The following is a 6,044-nucleotide window of genomic DNA, read 5'->3' as shown; positions in this document are numbered from 1 at the left end:
CCGTCTTTCCTGCAACTGTTCTCAGCCTGTTAGGTGGGGGCCCTTTGCCTGCCTTCCCCCATGTGTGTCGTGAGCAAAGCAGGTGCTTCAGCTGGGGGAGATGAAGCCTGGCTTGCTGGGGGGGCAGTGTTCACCCCCACGTCTTCCTGAGGTCCCACTTGTATCGGCAGGAATCCCCACGCTTGTTGGCAAGTGGGTCGTGGGGCTGGGCCAGCGCCCTGGAGGTGGGGACTGCTGGCCCATCAAAGGGCCCTTGGAGTGGCCTCTCGGGTCATCCAGACATGAACCTTACCTTACCCAGCCACTCTTAAAACCTGGGATAAAGACAACCGACACGTTACAAGAGGCCAGAGAAATCTTAAAATGGTCAAGCGGTGTAAGAATAGCTGCCCTTAGAGACCTTCTGGAATGATGGTTGTCCAGATACCACTTGACTTCATGGGAGCTTTTCCAATCAGAGATGTTACAGGAGATTTGGAAGATGGCTGTGGAAATCTTGAACAAGGTGAGGGCTGTTTAGCTAACTGCTTTGCGCTGGCTGTCTCGGTGGGGTTTAATTTATGTGTAAAAGGAAAATGATAGGGCTCCCTGGCTGGGCAAGGACAGGCCAGATCCCCTTGTCCCCAGCCTTGGGGGGAACCTGCTGGGTGGCGACCCTCTCCCCCATGAGAGAGGGAGGCCTTGGTGCCGGGGAGGGCCTGCCCCTCTGGAGCGCCCTCCCCAGCCCCCAGCCTTGGCACGGCAGCCGCTTGACACACAGAGCCGAGCCGTTGTTCCAGGGTGTTGGAGACGGGAAGCCCCACCTTGCCTTTCCTTCCTCTGTCTTGGAGGGAGGGCTGAAGGCAGGCGGGGGGTGGGGGCGGCTCTCTCGCTGGGACGCGGATTTGGCAGAAGAGGGTCTTTGCTCTGCGCCTGAATCAAAGTGCAAGGCAGACAAGAGAGACCAGTACCCTCACCATAACTATATGATAACCTCAGGGCCACCACCCATTAAATCAACATTGAGGACAGCCACTGAAAAGTTCTTCCAGCTTTGCAAAAGCCCTAAGAAAAGAAGAATTTTAGGGGCCTAACATTCAGGAGGCTGGACTCCAAATGTCAATCAAGGGGAGGGTCGGTTCCAGGGACTGGGAGCCGGCTCTGAAAGAGGGGTGGCTTTTGGGCAGGGGGGACTGAAGTGATCCTCCCTGGTTGCAGAAGCTGAGCTTCTATCCCTTTGGCAGATGTTCCCTTGGCTGCCCTCGCCTCACCCCCCTGCCACCCACCTGCCTAGCTTAGCAATATTGGACTGTTCTCCATCAAACATATTGTATGGATGGGCAGAGAAGGGAGCCAAGTTTTTTTTTAAAGGAAACATCAGAATTGATTGATTGATTGATTTAATATTAATTCATTCACTCATTCACTCATTCAACAAATGTATATATGGGAGGTGAACAAAATGAAAACACAATGCAATAAAAAGCCACTGAGAACAATAAATGACACTGGGGCGCTGATAAAACTCACCTCCATCCACCACCCACCCTGTCCCAGCTCTGTTGACCTCCTGGCCCTGAGGCCTGGGGGGAAAGCCATAGGTGGGGCTGCCCTTTGGAAGCTCCGCTTAGTCCAAAACACAGCTGACTGTGTGCTCTCTGGCACTCGCCAGCGGGAGTGCATGACACCTGTACATGGGCCCCACGCCGGCATTCTGTGAGCTTCCAGGTACGGTTGAAAGAGCTGGCTTGGAAGGCCATTTAGCCTGGCACCAGGATACCCTCCAGACCACCTCTGCCCGCGAGTTGTGGTAGTAGCTTGAAGTCTCTGGTTGAAGAACTTCCCGGCCACTCTGTGCTTGAGGCTGATTCCAGCATCACTGTCCTGGAAGCCGACATTTAGCAGGCCGTAAACGTAACGCTGAACAGGGTGGGTGCAATCACACAGCCCTGTTTAACACCACTGGGGACTGGGAATGCCTTAGAGCAGGGTCTCTCAACCTTAGCAACCTTAAGATGTGTGGACTTCAACTCCCAGAATTCCCCAGCCAGCATGGCTAGCTGGGGAATTCTGGAAGTTGAAGTCCACACATCTTAAAGTTGCTAAGGTTGAGAGACCCTGCCTTAGAGGATTCTCTGCTGTCCAGCACTCTGGCCATTGTGCCATCATGGAACTGGCACACCATCTGAAGGACTCTGGTGGGGCAGCCAAACTTTGACATGATCCTCCACAGCCTTGTCAGCTGACAGCCCCGAAGGCTTTCGTGAGGTCAACAAAGGTTGTGTAGAGTTCATGATTCTGTTCCTGATGCTTCTGCTGAACTTGTCATGTGGCAAAAATCATGCCAATGGTCCTATGACCTCTGTGGAAGCCAGCCTGTCTCCAGGTGGGTGACCAGACGAGTGGTCTGAGCAGTTTCATTTCTGAGTGGTTCATGCAGTAAAAAGATGCCCTAGTAAAGAATATTAGAAAAGCCCATGAGAATCATTACACCAGCTTATTATTAGCCAACTGCCCAGCGACAAAATTAAAGCAGTACTTAATCCCTATGGGTTGCCATTCTGCCACAGAATATCCTGGTGAAGCTTAGGGCAAGGGGAGTCTTGACCTCTGCCCACCACGAGGCAAGGGACAAGCTGGCAGCCATAAGGAGCTGCTGGCAACGCCATGGTTGGCAACGTAGCCTCATTGGGGAATGAAGGATGGCCACTTCTGCCTTTCTGGCTGCTTCTCACAGGCGTGACCGTCCCTTTGGGTCCCATCTGACCGGCCACCTGCTCTGGGCTTCCTTCCCACTGCAGGCAGGCAAAAGACTGTTTTCCCTGCAACGCAGACCAGCTGCTGCAGCAGCATGGCCTGGCACGCTGCCCTGTAAGGGGGCCAATGGGGCTTTTCCTTGCTTTGGGAAAGGCAGCCGCGGGGGCTGCTCCTCCCCCCTCCGCTTTCACCCAGGGAGTCCCATTCCCTGGGGATCCTTACAGCCCCAGCCAGAGCCCCCTGCCCATGGGACAGAAGATCCCAAGGGGGAGCCCTGGGCCGGCCCTGAGCTTCCCCGCGCCATCTTTGGATTGGCCTTTTGTTGGCAGAGATGGGAGCCTATCGCATATTAGGGGAACCCAGCCATTGCGTTAACCAGTTAACCACCTCCATGTCCTGAGATAGGTGGATGTCCCCCCCAAGATTCCCCCTCCCCACCGATGAGTTGCTAGGAGCACCAAGGGGTGGGGTGGGGGTCGTGTTCTTGAAGGAAAGGTAGGTGGAGGAAGAGGACTCACAGAGGACAAAAGGCAGACCCTCCACCCTCCCTCCCTTCGGGGAAGCCACCACGTCTCTCCAGCAGCCTTTGCCAAGAGCCGCCCAAGAGGAAGGGTGGGCTCCCTCACCCCCATCACCGCCTCCCCAGACGCTGAGTGCTGCCTTTGGAACAAACGTGCTGGAAGTGACGATTGCAAGAGAGTTTCCCAAATGTGATGGGGCACAGTGTGGCTGGTTAAAGGTTCCCCCCCACCCCACCCCGCAGTCCTGGAAGGGCTGTCCCAGGGAATGGGGGGGAATAGCTCCCGAAGGCAGGACAAGAGCCAACAGTGGAAGCTTTGCAGAGGGAGACCCAACCTCGAAATAGGGAGGAATTTCCTGACCATGAGGAACATCCAAAACATCTGGAGGACCCCTTGAACACCATTGGCATTGACAAAATCACCACCAGTCAGTTGCAAAAGGCAGCTTTACTTGGAACAGCTGACATCCTGCAATGATACCTTTAATATTATTAAACAGCAACATCTGCCTATCCCAGGCCCTTGGGAAGGACTTGGTAGGTGGACAAAAATGCCAAATCCAGTCTAAACATCTGGCTGACTATGCGAACAACAACAGCAGCAGCAACAACAATAATATATTAAACTTGTATGCCACCTGACTGTCAATGACTCTGGGAGGCTCACCATAATCAAGCAAAGAAATTACAATCAATTATTAAAACACAACGTAACAGATGAAGATAAAAGCTGGCCAGTGTGCTGAAGCGGGGATCTCCCTCTCCCTCCCCAAAGGCCTGGGTGAAGACTCAGGTCTTTGCGGCTCTTCTGAACAGCAGCAGAGTGGGGGCCGCCTGGACTGGGGGGAGGAGATTAGGTCCACCTGCCCCCAGCGCATCCTGGGGTAATCTGAGTTGCTCAGCTGAGTCTGGCTGTATTTCCCAGGAGAGGGGGGAACAGCAAACTCTCACCCCCTCTTCTGCACTCCAGGGGTCACCCACAGAGGACTGATGGGGCCAACAGAAGAAAGCTTGAGGAGACTCTGGGGAAGGGGGGAGAGGCTTTTTGAAGGGAGGCAGAAGGGGCTGCCCTGGGGCCACTCAGCCTCTCTCCATGCATCTGCAGGGGTTTCACCCTGGGTGAGTGGCTGCCCCCAGGGGCCCCCACCTGGAAAGGAGGTGGGACGCAGCCTGGGCCAGGACAGCCCATCTCCCGCAGAGCCCCACACAGTGAGGGCAAGTCTGAGCTTCAAGTCCAGGGTCAACTCAGGCTAAATGATGGAGCTGTGATCCGTTGGAGCACCGGGGCCTAGGAATTTGCCCCCCCCCCCCAGCAAGCTCCTTCTGGCCACCCCACCCCGAGAGGTGCAGGATCTGTTCCGGATCCTGGGTGCCACCCTCCACATCCCTCAGCAGCAGCTGGATGGCGTCACCCACAGGGGAGGGGGAAGCAGGAAGGAGCCCCATGACTCTTTCCATCCGCCCATCCGCCCCCTCCCCCAGTGCTTGGAAGCCTCACAGCCGCCTTCCGGCAAAGCATGTGGTGGGCAGAGGAGCCTCCCCAGCAGTAGCTCTGCCCCAGAGAAGCCCCCGCCTTGGACGAGCTCACACTGCATGGGGAAGTGCTCCCCTCCAGGGTCCTGGGCTCCAAGGACCCCTGAAGCAGGCCACAGGGCTTGGTTGCTGGACGAATAGTCCAGAAGGGCCAGGGCAGTGCAACGGGGGCAGGGGGGCAGCTTCAAACACATCCTCAGCTGGGACTCACTCTCGGCCTTGCCTACCTCACCGGGGTGTTCTGTATGACATGGAGGGGAAGAACCACATGCAGAGCAGGATGAAGCCCGACACTTGCTCCTTCTTGAACCACGTGGCTGCCCAGCTATTCCTTTTGCTGAAACGTGGGTGGCAGGCCAAAGGCAGCATGAAAGCACACTTAACAGCTTCACCTCAGGGCAACTGAACTGATGCATGCAACATCCCCCCCCCCCACACACACACAACGTGTCTTGTCACTGCCTGACCATCCTTCCCCAGAGCAGCAGGGCCCAGCCAGGAGTGGACCCGGCATGCTCCTCTGTCCTCCTGACCCTCCTCAAGGATGGGGCAGCCGGCATCAGCTCTGCAGAATGCTTTGCTCAGCAGGGAAATCAGCGGGAGGGTCCCAGGAGCCTCCCTGTCCTCTGCCAACGCTGCTGCCTGGCAACCCCCCCCCCCAGTGGGGGGAAGAAAGCTCTGCAAGGAGGAGGGCAGGCAGGGAGGAAAGAGCCTGTGGGGCTGCAGGGCTGAGAGGGGTGAGTGACCCTGAGGTTGAATAACCACGCCCAGAACAGGGGAGGGCGAGGGGGCAGCTGTGCTCCCCTTGGCACAGACCAGGATTCACTTCTCCAGACCCCAGACTCAAGCGCAAAGGACAATGCAGGAAGGACCTTTTGCAATGCCCAAGCCCTGCATGGCTCAGCCCACCCTGCTAGGAGGTCGGGCGGCTGGCAGGAATGGCCAGGCCCGAGCACATGTGTCTTCTGGGACAGTCTGTGGATCCTGAGTCATGCTGCATTTGGGGTTCGGCCGAGCTCTGTTTCCCGCCTGGCTGCTGCTGGTGGATTGCTTGATTGCAGCCGGCCCATTGTTCCAGGCATCTGATATTCCACCGGAGTGGAAAGTCTGCACTAAAAATACTTCTATAAATAACCCGTTCAGCGGCCCAGATCCTGGCCTGACTCCTCTGGGCTGCTGGCAGCAACCTCAAGGTAGAGGTTTCCTCCTGCCAGCCATGTGCCATCACACACCCTCCCTCCCCAGGCTGCCTGGA

Source organism: Candoia aspera, chromosome 4 (genome assembly GCF_035149785.1).
Source record: "Candoia aspera isolate rCanAsp1 chromosome 4, rCanAsp1.hap2, whole genome shotgun sequence".
Classification (NCBI taxonomy): domain Eukaryota; kingdom Metazoa; phylum Chordata; class Lepidosauria; order Squamata; family Boidae; genus Candoia; species Candoia aspera.
This window is presented reverse-complemented; position numbering follows the sequence as displayed.